The following is a 16,561-nucleotide window of genomic DNA, read 5'->3' as shown; positions in this document are numbered from 1 at the left end:
ATCTTCATTTTTAGTTTTAAAGTGTGTCGATAGATGGCAGTGAATTTACTGTGGTTACAAAATTTACTATGACAGTACCGCTCTAGTATAAGTTACTCTATGCTAGTAGCATTTTGTTTGGCATTTTGGTTGGGCCTCTGTAAGTAAACATAGGCCCAACAAAATGCCATACCAAAATGCTACTAGGGTTAATGCTGGGACTGAAGGGTGACTTTTATCATGTACCGCAGGACTTAGGAGGCTATGGGAGGCGGAGTTTAGCTCGCTCGTGAGGATCGAGGTAAAAATTTTCGGAAGTGGTTCACCGTGAATGTCCTCGATTATACGTAAGCGGCTATTTGGCCGCGGGTTCAAGTGGTTCTTAAGTACGATTCCATTTCATTTACAGTACCGCATAATAAGGTCACGTTTAATACGATTTCCGACGTACCTATGCCATTTTGCTTGCAACTCCATTTCACACATTATATTATGCTTATTATATTATATTAATACCAAAGAGGATATAATAAGAGAGCGGTACTGTCAAAGTAAATTTTGCAACCCCAGTTAATTCACTGCCATCTATCGACACACCTTAAAACTAAAAATGAAGATTTATAAAAATACGATAAAATGTATTTAAATATGGATTAATGATTTTTTTTATTTGCATTAATTATTTTTATGATTTTGACCCATGTTCTTTCACTGATATGCGTTAAAATTGTTAAATAACAAACGAAACCGTCAACGCCATCTATACGATAGTAGGCCAAAGCTAGTAGCGCCCTCTGATCGAGAATCAAATTTTCTTGATTTTCGAGGCACGTTTTTTCCTTAGACTGTATCAATCTATTACGGAGTTATATCTATCTTTGTTAATGCGTTTCGCTCAAGATGGTTGACGAATCGCTTAAGACGCTTAATTTTAGTGTGGTTCATATATAATCTTTTTAAGCGGGTTTTATCGTACCTATCAAAGATAGATATAACTCCGTAATAGATGGATACAGTCTAAGGAAAAAACGTGCCTCGAAAATCAAGAAAATTTGATTCTCGTTCAGAGGGCGCTACTAGTTTTGGCCTACAGTCGTATAGATGGCGTTGACGGTTTCGTTTGTTATTTAACAATTTTAACGCATATCAGTGAAAGAACATGGGTCAAAATCATAAAAATAATTAATGCAAATAAAAAAAAATCATTTATCTATATTTAAATACATTCTGTCGTATTTTTATAAATCTTTATTTTTAGTTTTAAAGTTTGTCGACAGATGGCAGTGAATTTACTGGGGTTACAAAATTTACTATGACAGTACCGCTCTAGTATAAGTTACTCTATGTACCTATTTAAACATTGATGATACCACGCTGATTGAACAAATCTATTAATAAGATTGAAAATTCAATTGATTGAGAATTCAAACTGAAAAATTCAATAAAATGAAAGCTCACGAAAAATAAACGATTCGTCGGCAAAAAAAGCGTAATTCTACCAAATTAAATACTTAACGTTACACTTCACTCCATTTGCTGTAACACACTTCACCTGAATGTACAAAAAACCAAGGTGAATTCACACTTATTCGGGTGTCTTAAAGTTTAAAATTGAACGATTGTAACGTTAAACGAGAAGTGAAAAATTACTTTTTACATAAAGTGCTCTAGGGAAATCAGCGTGGTATCCGCTGCCATTTGGAATACTGGGTACGCCTTGCGATTTTTATACACACGTTTATACTCGTATTTATATGTCGAAAGGTAATTCGTAAAAATAAATATTATAGGACAAGTTTGACTAAAGTCCCACGGTAAGTCCAAGGAGGCTTGTGTTATGGGTACTCAGACAACGATATATATAATATATAAATACTTAAATACATAGAAAACACCCATGACTCAGGAAAATATCTGTGCTCATCACACAAATAAATGCCCTTACCGGGATTCGAACCCAGGACCATCGGCTTCGCAGGCAGGGTCACTACCCACTAGGCCAGACCGGTCGTCAAAGTAGGTCGTATAGTTGTTAACCTTTCATCATCTTGAGGAAGTAAGACAATTACCAGTTTCACCCCTAGGTAATGCACATATTACCTTATATACTTACTACTTATTTAATTAGTTGATTACTTGTAACATACCGTATAATGACATATTACTATCCCGATCCCTATCCCTTCGAATAAGTCTCGAACGTACGCAAATTCATTCACAGTGCGCGCGGTGAAGTTGTGGAACGAGTTGCCGCTGTCGCTCAAACGGTCCCGGTCTGTAGCATCACTCAAAGTTAATCTGAAAAAGCTTTGGCTTTCCCACGAACTGTGATTTGGTTGAGTGCTAATATATATATTTTATTTATATATTATGTATATATATATATTTATTTAATATTTATTTAGTACTATATATTTATGTATGCTAGTACATATTTATTTTATTGCATAATGCTATTGATGTATTTTAGTTATTCGTAGACGTTAATATTGTAGTTTTCCTTTTTAAATATTATTGTACGTTCTGTAAGTTTGTCTATCTATCTAATTCGAATTTTCCACTCATTTACTCTAAGGTTAGCTGGAAGAAATCCCTTATAGGGATAAGCTCGCCTTTGTACCTAAATTTATATGAATTTCATGTTAACAATTTTTGTTTTGTACAATAAAGTGATTTACTACTACTACTACTATTACTTTGTGGTGAATAAATGAAATTAAATCTGAAAATTTAAATATAGGTATATATTATAGGTACTCTGATGTGATGTGGGACAAAGAACGTATGATGAGTGACGAAGAAGAATTGCAGTATTTTATTTAGGCTAAGTAATTAGGTTTATATAAACTTAGCGCGCTATTGACCGTGCATGCACCTGGTAAGAGTTTCAGCGTTTGTGCGCGTACGTAAAACGTGCGGCAAAATAACACAGTGCGTATATTCTTAGAAAGTAAATAATTCATGCCTAGGGAGTGTTTCAGGCTGGGTGCTATCGCAGCTAATGATGGAGGAATACTGTATCAGTTAGCAATATGATATCTGACCTATCTGACTTTAACTTAGGGCCGGTACAGACGAACTGAAACCCGACTGCGACTTGACAAATGTGAACCGGGCTTTAAGCATATCACTATATCTTATAAAACAAAGTCCCTCACCGCATCTGTCTGTCTGTATGTTCGCGATAAACTCAAAAACTACTGAACGGATTTCCATGCGGTTTTCATCTATCAATAAAGTGATTCTTGAGGAAGGTTCAGGTGTATAATTTGTTAGGGTTTAATCGTGCGAAGCCGAGGCGGGTTGCTAGTAATAAAATGTGTATATATGACTCAACATCCAGTCAATTACCTGCAAGCTCGGCTTGCAGCACTTCCGGTTGAGAGGACTCCGGAAATCGAGCCAGAGGGCATAGTTAATACACGGTAGATACGGGAATAGCTTGCACACAAGAGACACTATTTACACTAGTGACTCTGTGGGCTGTAGACCTCCCGAACCCCGATGGCTCCGCCATTTTGAAAACTTTCCTTAATATTGTCTTCGGTTACCGCGATAGCATGAAATAAAACTATGAAAATGGATTATATCGCGTATATTGAATTTAAAATTAAAAATACATCCCAAAAATTTAATGTGGAACGGTTCACGATTTTGCGTGATTTTTGGGATGTATTATAAATTCAATATACGCGATATAATCCATTTTCATAGTTTTATTTCATAACTTTCCTTAAACTAAATTGTAATCAAAATCTATCTAATTCTTGAAACTGCTGACAAAATTTCACGAGAATCGGTTGAGAAGTGCGACCTTTAGACAAGAACATCCTTTTTGTTCAAGCTGAAACGGAGACCTTCGCAAACGCTCGGCCAATTAACATACGTTTCTTTAAAATTGTGCGTACCTAATGACGATATCTACTTCATCACCCATTAAATGAATATATCCCGAAACGGGTCTCTATTGTTTGACATAATTATTGAAAGTTATAATGTCATATTATCATTAGTCATAATTTAGTTTTTCTGAGAAACGCGTAACTTTTCAGGATTGCCATAAAACGAACCTAACCTAACCTATCTATAGGATAACCCGAGGAAAATCCTGAAAAGTTAACGGTTTCAGAATTATGACTAATGATAATATGACAATTATTACATTATGACTTTCAATAATTATGTCAAATAAAGGGACCCCTTCCGAAACACATACATAACCGTTTGCAAGTAAACGTCTAAAGTAAAGCTAAACAGATCGGTGCGTAGATTAGATGCAAATCGTTCACGCTCCGTATCGTAGCGTAGTTATCTCTCTCTATCACTTCCATATTATTGCGACAGAGACAGTTGCGTTTCGTTCGCTTCGAAGCGTCAACGATTGGCATCTAATCACCCTGGGCCAATAGCCGAGATGCCAATCATTCGCGCCGTAGCGAACGATACGGTCATCTCTCTATCACTCTTCTATTCCCAAAGCTTCTCTATTACCCAAAGCTGTGTTCTATTCCGAGCTCTCTAGCGGAAAAAGGAAACAGGGGGGTCAGTACTTGCGTCATAAAGACGTCCTCAAGCGTCACCTATCCACTTTCGGTATACCGAGCGATTCCTGGGAGGAAAGCGCGATGTGTAGAACGGCATGGCGAGCAACTGTTCATAAAAGTGTAGAGCAATACGAGCAGCGGCGCTTAGAAGACTTGGATGCTATGCGCCATCTCCGTAAGACGCGCCCGAAGCCTTCCTACACCTACACCTACAATTCAGTCGGCCAGCTCCATTGCGTACCATGCAATCGCATCTTCAAAACCAAGTTTGGCTTCGCAAGCCACATTAGAGCGTTCCATGTTTCCCATTAAAAACGTTTGCAGTCGCCGTCGTCGGACACGGCGAGGAGGAATATATATATTAGTGCGACAGAGACGTTGGCGTATCGTTAGCTACGGAGCTAAGGCATCCTGTTTCAGTCGAGGTGTTATTCAAGATACGTATTTTTATTGCGGTGATCAGCACCAAGGCACAGGGCGGACACGCTATACATCAAAAATCACTTGCGTTTCTATGTGTGGACGGCACGTCTGGACACGTGTGATGCGTCATAGTGTGAGGAAATTGCTTAAAAATAGTACTGAGCGGCCGGCAAACGGCCGTCGATCTGCTGTCGCGGGGCGAGGTAATTCGAATTGGGGCGGGGCGGTGCGTGGCCGTTCTGTATGATAATACTATTACTTATTCTGTGACCAAGGCACCCAGCACCCAGCACTTCCTGATTGTGCACGACACCCCTCAACATGTTGTTGTGTCGTGGCGGGTAGAATACACCCCCGTATCTATCTTAATTTCAATCTACTGTCACCTCTCAGTCGCGTATTATGTTAGGGGTCGTAAATTCATTACAAGCGCCGTACACGTGTGTAGTAGACGGACGTTTATTGGTGTCCGTACCCTATTGATCTCCGTATGTCTCCGTATAAGCAAACATTGACATATATATATAGTCCTCATCGTTTTCGATGACGGTGACCCTAAATAAAACATTATGGACGTTGTCTAGCGTGGCATGGTGCCTCTACAAAACAGACATAAAGAAACTGGACACTTACCACCTGAGGTGTCTGCGGTCTATTATACTCAGGATCAAGTGGCAGGACCATGTTCCCAACTCTGAGGTCTTGTGTCGTTCCGAAACATTGACATGACCAGATGTGGAAGCTACATTGTAAACGTCATACCATCATAATCATAATCATAATATTTTTATTCAAAATAGATTCATACAGAACACTTTTTGAAAGTCAAAAAATTGTAGAGAATAATTAAAAATATTAATTTATTTTTTCTTTATTTATTATTTTAAACTGTATTGCGCTTAACGCCAAAAGACATTCTCTACTAGTTAACCATTGGATGAAACAGAGAAATATATGTTGGGGTATGTACCTACACCTACTACTAGCCCTGGAGCCCCAGATTGTGCGGGACGATGGCAAGCGCCCTAACGGTATGTCGTTGATCCCCTGGCGGATGGGCCGTGCGCTAGTGTGGGATGCTACCTGCACCGATGCGCTGACAGGGTCCTACCCAGATAGCAAAATGACGTCAAATGACGTCAGCGACGTCGTAATGACGTAATAATGCCGTCATTATGACGTCGCTGACGTCATTTTACGTCATTATGCTACCTGGGTACATATCAGCGACCAGCAGGAATGCCGGGGCGGCGGCCGACGCCCCCGAGTGCTATAAAGCCAATAAATATATCTATCTCGGCACCAACTACGACTGTAACTTTGGTGGCGAGACACTAGGTCCATTGGAGCAGGGGTGGGCTCCACAAGGACCTCGGGAAGCGGCTGAGGGAAGCTGCGGGGTACCCTCGCGCAGTTCTTGCGTAAAGGCTTGCCATCGCGATACAACGCGGGAATGCTGCCTGCGTGATGGGCACCTTGCCAAGAGGCCAAGGTATGTTTTAGGTAGATTTATTTTTTCCAGTTAAGTTTAGTTGTTTTATTTTATAAGTACCCATAATTTTCTTATTGTAACTTCTGTATTTACTATCTTTTCAATAAATAATGATTATTTCCTCGCATGTTTGGAGAAAAGCACTATATATATAGTGTAACATGCCTGGGCAGGAATAGCAATTCGTGGATTCGTCTTCTTTGTCGAAACTAATCCACGAGTTGCTCTTTCCCGGCCGCTGCAATAATGTACTATTACGGTATTTTTATAAATCTTCATTTTTAGTTTTAAAGTGTGTCGATAGATGGCAGTGAACTTACTGTAGCTACAAAATTTACTATGACAGTACCGCTCTATCCTATTATATCTCTTTGGTGCAGAGTAAGCTTAGTCCAAATCTATCTTCGTTTTTCTCTACTGTCACCTCTCAGCCCCGTATTATGTTAGGGGTCGTAAATTCATTACTAGCGCCGTACACGTATAGTAGACGGACGTTTATTGGCACCCGTACCCTGTTCTGTTGCGTATGTTTCACATTAATCATTCGCACAATAAAAGGCTTAGAGGGCGCTGTTATTCTCTTGTAATGGTGACAGTTAAGTATAGTCATAGAGTAACTTATACTAGAGCGGTACTGTCATAGTAAATTTTGTAATCCCAGTAAATTCACTGCCATCTATCGACACACTTTAAAACTAAAAATGAAGATTTATAAAAATACGATAGAATGTATTTAAATATAGATAAATGATTTTTTTTATTTGCATTAATTATTTTTATGATTTTTACCCATGTTCTTTCACTGATATGCGTTAAAATTGTTAAATAACAAACGAAACCATCAACGCCATCTATACGACTGTAGGCCAAAACTAGTAGCGCCCTCTGAACGAGAATCAAATTTTCTTGATTTTCGAGGCACGTTTTTTCCTTAGACTGTATCCATCTATAACGGAGTTATATCTATCTTTGGTATAGTATAAAAAAATTAGTTCCAGTGAAATTCCGCAACATGGCGCGTGATCATATATTCCTGGGCTTTAACTTTATTGTATTGTTCTTATAATTGTAAATAATTTTTGAATATGACGATGTACAATTACTACAAATAAAATATATTCTATTCTATTCTATTCTATACCAGTGGAAAGTTTTTAGAAGTGGGAAATTTTAATAACGAAAAACTCGACATTTCAAAAAAATACATCATGATTCCAACTTTTTGAAATGTTTTCGCAACTTAAATTGGGTTGGCTTCAAGATTTATTTTTTTACCCATAACGTTAACTGGAAGAGATCCCATACAAGGATAAGTTCGCCTTTTGTTGTATTTATTTACCTCTGTAACTGTCCTTCTCATGTTACTTTTTTTTATAATAAAGCACATATGTACATACTCTTTTTCACTATCCTGTTCTGTTATAAATAATTATAGTACATATTATAATTATTTGGTTCTGCATAAGGATTAGGTTAAGTATTATTAAAAAAAGGTATAGAGATAAAATTCCCATTTATTTTTCGACTCGATTTAAAAAATATCTGAATAAAATACATAATTCTATTACATTATCAAATTGACAAAAAAAAATATTTGGATTTTTTTAAGTAGATTTAAATGCGTATTGTGCTCGATTCGAGATTTGAGGATAAAGTAAAAATTTCCAATACTGTGGAAAGTTAAAAGGGCTTTCTTTTATTCAGTGACACAGTTGCGAGCAATGAAAATGGATTAACTTCTATGGAATTTTCCATACGGACAAATCTGATCCGCGCAATGTAATATGGTTTAGTTTTTAGGGTTCCGTACCCAAAGGGTAAAAACGGGACCCTATTACTAAGACTCCGCTGTCCGTCTGTCCGTCTACGTCTGTCTGTCTGTCACCAGGCTGTATCTCATGATCCGTGATAGCTAAAATTTTCACAGATGATGTATTTCTGTTGCCGCTATAACAACAAATACTAAAAGCCGAGGCCGACTCGCACTTGGCCGGTTTTTTTATACCAGCACGGTGCAAACAATCACGACCTCTGCGAGATGGTATGGGGACAGCCTATGAACTACGAACATATTTAGGTTAATTAAAACCTTTTTAATTTTCCACTGTCTGTTACAGTTTTCAAATCTAATAAAATATGTAACTTAATAATAAAGCTAAGTTACAAAGTCAATTTCAAAATCCTTATACGACTATGTACAAGTCATAATTATATATAATTAATATATAATAATAATATTATAATGTCAATATTAAAAGCGACTCGTCTAATCTTCTATCACAACGTGGAAAGGCAATTTTAAATTATTTGGACCATTCGCTTGCAAGGAAATATAAACTAAGCTGCCAGTCTGCCAAAAATGTTATATAAATCACTTAAGTGTAAGGCCTGAGTGGACGCTCGAAGCGGAGCGTTCGGCGGGGCGTGCAGCGTGGCGTCGGGCTCACAAGTGATTTGAGCAGCGTGCACTAAGGCCGCTCCATAAGTTTGCATTTGTTTAACATGCACGCCGCACGCCCCGCCCCGCTGCACGCCCAACTCGAGCGTCCACTCAGGCCTTACACTTAGTGTAAGACCTGAGTGGACGCTCGAAGTGGAGCGTTCGGCGAGGCGTGCAGCGTGGCGTCAGGCTCACAAGTGATTTGAGCAGCGTGCACTAAGGCCGCTCCATAAGTTTGCATTTGTTTAACATGCACGCCGCACGCCCCGCCCCGCTGCACGCCCAACTCGAGCGTCTACTCAGGCCTTACACTTAGTGGCCCCGGCAAGCTCGGTTCTCCATACAAACCAGATACAAATGTAGGCATGTTTACAAAAACATTTTTTGCGGATTTGAGTTTTTGGTATCATAGCATTCGTCTAAGCATCTACACGTAGAGCAAAAGATAGTGTCCAAAAATGACCCCAATTGTCCAAAATCTGTCCCCAAAAATATACCTATACTAGTTAAGTAAGATAAATCTGTACCTCTCTGATAGAATACAAAACATAATTTCTATAGAAACTTGTTTTATTTTCTTACAAAAATAACAACTAACAAAATTTTACAAAAACAGCATAAGTGACGAACTTATTTTTACATTTTTTTCCAAAAATACTGGTCTTTGAAATGTGTAATCGTATATTTCGGAACTATTGGCCACTTACTAAAATCACCTATACAATGTTTATGTCCAATAACTAATATATCACAAGACATTTAGTTTTTTTCGTTTCCTGTAAATTCATGTCTAGTGTAGTTATGTTGTTTTTGTAAACATGCCTTCAAATGTAGTAAAGTTCTCATTTTAAAACAACTAGCTAGATTGCTCTGAAACTTCGTACTTACTTGATAAGGTATATCTATGTCTGTAGTTAGTTTATGTAGCTTCTGTTGTTTTTGCTCTATTACGTTTGTTTTATAAACTGGAGCTATATAAACTAAATACAGACCTAGATATACCTCATGTCATGGTATGTGCAAAGTTTCATTACAATCCAACACGTAGTTTTAAAATGAGAAGGAAACTCCGTTTGTATGGGATGGTGAAATTCGTCCGAGCTTGCCGGGGACTCCTATCTACAAACTGGTAAATCCGTAAATTTTTGCGATTTTGGTATTAAGAAAAGGTAATAGAGTAGATATTTCCTAAGAGGGACGAATGGATTTATCCGAGTTTGAAGTTAAGCGACACATTATATTTTAAGAAATAAGAAAACTAAAAAAATATACATGACAAATCAATATACTAGGTTTTAATATAAAAATAATCAATAAAATATAACGGAAACAAGTTTTAGCCTACTTTAACTTAGAATCTCAGATCAATAGGGCTAAGATGGTCGGCTCTTTATCATTTGTCACCGTGCCTGTCACATTCTAACAAATATGTAAGTGCGATAGTGACTCATGGCATGATAGATGATAAGAATGCGACCATGATACCGCTGCAAGTGTACAGCGGGCTAAACACGGTCGCATTTTTATCGCCTGTCACCATGACTGTCATGTTCTAACAAAGTCTGTAAGGCGAAAGTGACAGGTGATAAAAATGCAACCATGGTGCCACCGCAGCATGTAATAAAATTAAAAAGATAGATGTCTGAATCAAGAATGTAATTTTAAAGTTTCGTTAGCAAAGTACTTTAAATGTTTGGAATGTTTGGGCGAGGTAGGGAACAGTCCGGGGCTTAAGTTGTTAGAATAGGTAATTTTTAAGACTTTCTATTTTAAGGTTTTTTTACAAATTTTGCATTTTTTGACGAAGCATGTTGTGCTTCAAAATTAATAAAAGTCGTTAACTTTAAAAGTGGATATTTGTGCCTTTTCCATACGCACATCATACTCAGCAAAAGCGGGCCGTCCAAAACGACCAGCAGAAACGAACGCTCTTCTTTTGACAGTAATGTGTCCAGATAATTTTGAACATCTCGCCCGGGCTATAACCGCGAAAGTCGAAGTTAGCAAATTGCGGGCATCTTTTCCTGTCACTCTAATTACGCCTTCATTCACTTAATCATTCGCTTCATTGGAGTAAAAGGGGAAGGTCCCCGCAATTTGCGAATTTCGGTTTTCGCGGTAGGCCCTCCGCTTACTTCTGCTACTAGAAGTAGATGTTTGCTATCAATTAGTTAATTGTATCAATAGTTTGTTCTCATAAGGGCCACTTGCACCATTCACTAACCCGGGGTTAACTGGTTAAACCTGGAGTTATAGTCTGCATCTTTTCAAATGACTTTTTCGTCTAAGACGGTAATCTGTTAAACAAAAGCGTTTGTTCCTATTGTGCGTGCGGTCGCCCATTGTGTACCATTGTCTCTGGCAATGGCACGCACCGTAGCACGCGCTTAGTATGTAAAATGTAAGGTATTTGCATGGCTTACATTTTTTGTGAGTATGTATAATAAAACTATGAAAACGGATTATATCGCGTAAATTAAGTACAATATCAAGTATGTATAATAAATAAGTAATAAACTGCCATCCATTCAACTCGTAAATCCGTTGCTATACTTTTTTGTAAAACCGCTGTCTAATTTCATTTTGTGTTTGCGTTAAATACAATAGAAAGGTTTTGACAAGTAAGCAAGACAAGTAGAAATGAAAATTAACTTGCGTACATTCAGCAAAACTATTCTACATATTTGTATGCAGGGGTGCTAAGCTAATAGTTTTTCTGACTGAACAAATTTCATTCCCTCGTCTTGACACAAGCCTTCGTAATTAAATGAACTACCCCATCTCTGTAACGCGTACGACGTAGTTACAAGTTCGGCACCGCAGTGAGCAACTAATTCGTGCCTTTGATGTGGGAGCGGACGGACTGGAATCTCATTCCGAAAATAACAAGACACGGATTACAGGCTAACCAGTATATTTACGTGAATTCCTCGGTATTCTGCCTTGTTTATAACTTTATATCTGCAGATAGCAGACGTACAGTTGTTAAAGACAAATATGTGACTTCATGGAAAACTGATTTCGCATGCATACATACATACATATAATCACGCCTATTTCCCGGAGGGGTAGGCAGAGACCACGGATTTCCACTTGCTACGATCCTGACATACCTCTTTCGCCCTTCACTTTCATAACATTCCTCATACACGCTCGCCGGTTTAGGGTGCTCTTGACCTGGCCTTTCTTCAGAATTTCCCCGATCTAATCAGAGAAAGTTCGCCGAGGTCTGCCCCTTCCAACTCCCGTTTCTACCTCTTCCTTATACACTCTCTTTGTTAGCCTTCTTTCACTCATTCTTTCCACGTATCCAAACCATCTCAACTGATTTCGCAAGCACACAATTATGAAGGCATAGTCTAGTCGCTAGTTTTATTTAGCTTCCGTTGGTATTTTCTATAAATGATTTTCTCGTGGCTCTTTGTAACGAATGTATTCTCTAAACTGAAATAAATGTCATATACGAAGGAAAAAATGACCAAAGCCTCCAGTGTCCAGAGCTCGACGAGTGTCCAGAGTGGTTCGATTCCAGCTCTGGACACTGAAGGCTTTGGTCATTTTTTCCTTCGTATAAGACATTTATTTCAGTTTATAGTTTAAATATTATTTTCATTGAAAATAATTTAATTTGTTCTTAGAATGTATCCTCTTCTGTGATAGATCTTATATCACCGTTGGGAATATGACCACCGCCTGTTTGTTTGTAACTGAAGGGTTGAATCTAAGCAATGTTGTTCTGTAGCATTTCGAGGGCTAAATACCTGAAGGTAATTCGCTTTGTCTTGCTTCTGGTAAATAGAAGATAGTAGGCTATTTTAAAACGTTTGTTTTTCTGAACCTAATGCGTAACTATATAAAAATTCCAAACAATAAGTATCGTATTTTGGATCATGTTCGCTTCAACAAAGACTTAACAATTCCATCATATTACTTAAATTTAAATTAATTAATCCTTAAACTAGGGGCTTTTTAAGTCCGTGTCTCTAATCTGTCACTTAAAACTGAATAAATATATTTCTATTAGTCGATATTATACCGTGAGCAGAGCCGGACGTACCGCGTGATGTTTGTGTTGGCGAATCGTTGGAAATACATTACATCGTATGATATACTGAGGTAAATACAGTACATTACATGTGGCATTACATGTAGATTAGTCCAAAAATCCTATTTAATTATCGAATCTGCTCACAAAAACATGAGAATCGGCTATGAAATACGGCAGAAGAAAACAGCCGGACAGACAGACAAAAGCATCAAAGTTTTTCCAATTGCAAAGCATATTTCTATCAAACCTTGAGCGGTGTTTTTTAGGGTTCCGTACGCAAAGGGTAAAAACTGGACCCTATTACTAAGACTCCGCTCTCCGTCTGTCTGTCTGAACGTCTGTCTGTCTGTCACCAGGCTGTATCTCATGAACCGTGATAGCTAGACAGTAGAAATTTTCACAGATGATGTATATCTGTTGCCGCTATAATAACAAATACTAAAAAGTACGGAACCCTCGGTGTGTGAGTCCGACTCGCACTTGGCCGGTTTTTTTTTCTTTTGCATGTTTAATAATAATATTATATCTTAGTTCCATGACAAACAGGTCAACGTGTAATAAGTGATATAAGTAATATAAATGTATAGGTATAAGGTAAGTAATGTGTTTAAGGACTACGTGACACCCACGTACGTAACGGTATTGTTTACTTTCCTGCCCTCTGAAGTATTGCGACAAATTAATTATCATATAAACAACCTACACTGGAAGAGATACCTTAGAGAGATATTTCGCCTTTTTGTTTAACTATATCTGTAAATGGTGTTTTCACATCACCAATTTTTTTTTTCCCTGCTAGGTTTTTTTTCCCTGCTAGGAGGGATCAAAGTAACACTTTTCTGTTTTAGGACACTATTTTTACATTTTTTTGCGCATTATTTTTTTAACTTAAATAATATTTTTTTAATATTTTTATTACCTCATAGGTGACGTGAAAAGTAATATGTGTCAAATGATAGCAAAATTATTTCCATCTTGGGCGTAACATACTTGAATCCCTCACTACGCTCAGGATTCTACTTTAGAATCCCTCGCTACTCTCGGGATTCTATTATAGAATCCTTCGCTTCGTTTAGGATTCAATTGTACGCCCTCGCCGTAAATATGTCATTTTGCTCCCTTGTGACACAATCTACTATTCTGGCAGACCGTGTTTGTCAGTTCAGTGGTAAATGTTAAGTCTCACTAGTTAAAAAAAAGTTTATAAAAAAAAATTAAAAATCATAAGCATATTTTTGGCAGACGCTAAAGCTTAAAACTGATCTAATCTAAGCTCGGATCGGACTTGAGTCGTGTGCAAGCAAAGTCAGGGGCAGGACAGGGCTTAGCACGGTAGCATTTTTATCACCTGTCATCTCACCATGCCTGTCACGTTCTAACAAGTACGTAAGTGCGAAAGTGACAGGCATAGTGACAGGTGATAAAAATTAAAAATGCAACCATGCTGACACCGCTGGTCGATTTTAAGAACCTCAACTTAAGATTCTGAAAATGATTTATAAATAAACAAACTAAACAAACCTAACCTTAGATTAATGCGGTCATATTCGTCTGTGGCTTTTTTTTATTTGTTCTCTTTATCGACAAAGCAGCGGCGCGGCGGTTGCTTTTAGTTTTCTCATTCAAAAGTAGGGTGCTCTATTTGCAACGCTTGAAAAAAAATGAAAAATACGCGTGTGTGTTGGTAACAGAGCAAAAAAAAGGATAACGTAACATTTTTCAAGATATCTTTCGGCAAAATAAAACAACATCAATACCAAACAACACCTTTTCCGTTCACCTCTCACTAGGGAATGCAAACCGGTTTTCAATTGTATGGAAAAACCGGTTATTAACCCAAATTTCATACAAATAAAAACCGGTTTGCATTCCCTACCCCTCACTTTACTTGTACAATGTTCTAAATATACTTAGGTACTTACATTAAACAAGGAAAGGATGTGGCTGCGTTGTGGGACCCTGTCGCGTTCAAATTCGATACAGTACGGATATGATGGCTGCCCTTTCATCGTCTATTGTGTAACGGTGCCATCGCAATTTCTAACTAAGGTTTAATAGTATCATAGTGTATTTATGATGTAGTGCTTTAATTAATATGGTGCTTTTATTTGGTATGTTGAGATGGTTTGGACACGTGGAAAGAATGAGTTAAAGAAGGCTAACAAAGAGAGTGTATAAGGGAGAGGTAGAAACGGGAGTTGCAAGGGGCAGACCTCGGCGGACTTTCTCTGATCAGGAGTCGTAGCACGGTACGCTTATCACCATGCCTGTCACGTTCTAACAAGTAAGTGAGTGCGAAAGTGACGGACTTAGTGATAGGGGAAACCATGCTGCGCGGGCTGATCCTGAAGAAAGGCCAGGTCAAGAGCACCCTAAACCGGCGAGCGTGTATGAGGAATGTTATGAAAGTGAAGGAAGCGAAAGAGGTATGTCAGGATCGTAGCAAGTGGAAATCCGTGGTCTCTGCCTACACCTCCGGGAAATAGGCGTGATTATATGTATGTATGTATGCTTTAATTAATGGTTTATTATAAATTTATTGAGACGATATAATACGGCCCGATTCGAACAATACTTATAAGGGCACAACGATACGAAACTGATCTGCCAGTGTCAAGTGTCATTTTTTCAAACGTCACTCGTTTCATCAGTATCGTGTCGCTGTGACATCTTATAAGCATTGTTCGAATCGGGCCGATAGTCTCGCTTCATCGTTGAAATAATGTTCAAACAATTTTTTATCAAACAGACACGTCTGTAAGCGAAACTATATTTTTTTTATTAAAAGAACAAGACTCGAACTTGCGGCGTTTTTAAAACATCGGTCCAATCGCGCTTGACCAACCAACCACCACCAACCAACCGAGTTACCAAAGCTTACCAGAATTGTGCCATTCCTTCCCTTTGTTCACATGCCTTAGGGAAGGAAAGTTCAAGTCTTGCCGAAGTGGTGAATTTTTCCTTTAATTAAAATTAATATTGGTTTTCAGAGGAACACAAATAAAATTAAAATTCTTTGTATACTACTGTTTTCATAAATACACTGTGACGCTTTGTAAGTATCTTAACACAAAAAAAGGAATTGCTTTTACTCCTTTTCTTTTCTTCATTAACTGTATAAGTTTTTGTGTGCGTTAACGTAGCGGACCAGTTTCATGATTACTTTGCGGAGACTTCTCGAAGGCATAGTAAACAAAAGTGAACAGTAAAAAAGAAATAAGAGGGTTGAAATGGTTATTCATTGTTACGTAAGAAAAGTTTGTAAGATCGTTTCGTTGTACGAATATGTATAGATATATCAGTATCAGTATTGGTATCGGTATCGTTATATCATTAATCCTGATCGAAATTTTAAATCTTTTTTATTTTTTCGATAACAAGTTTTTCTGCTCTATACAGCATAATGGAAATTTGCACCCATGGTTTTGACCACCACACGCATATTATGAAAGGTTAACTCACAACTCACGTATCTTTAGTCACACCCGCGATATATTTCGAAGACTGGGATTTCTTTTCCAGGCACTATATGTTTAGAGCACAGCTTTACGTTTTCCGCGTGCTGGTTTTTGTTTTATTGAAAAAAATTATTGCCTGTTAACTACACATATACACCGGAAGTAATCGATATCAAT

Source organism: Cydia strobilella, chromosome 19 (genome assembly GCF_947568885.1).
Source record: "Cydia strobilella chromosome 19, ilCydStro3.1, whole genome shotgun sequence".
Taxonomy (NCBI): Eukaryota; Metazoa; Arthropoda; class Insecta; order Lepidoptera; family Tortricidae; genus Cydia; species Cydia strobilella.
Note: the sequence above shows the minus strand (reverse complement) of the source record.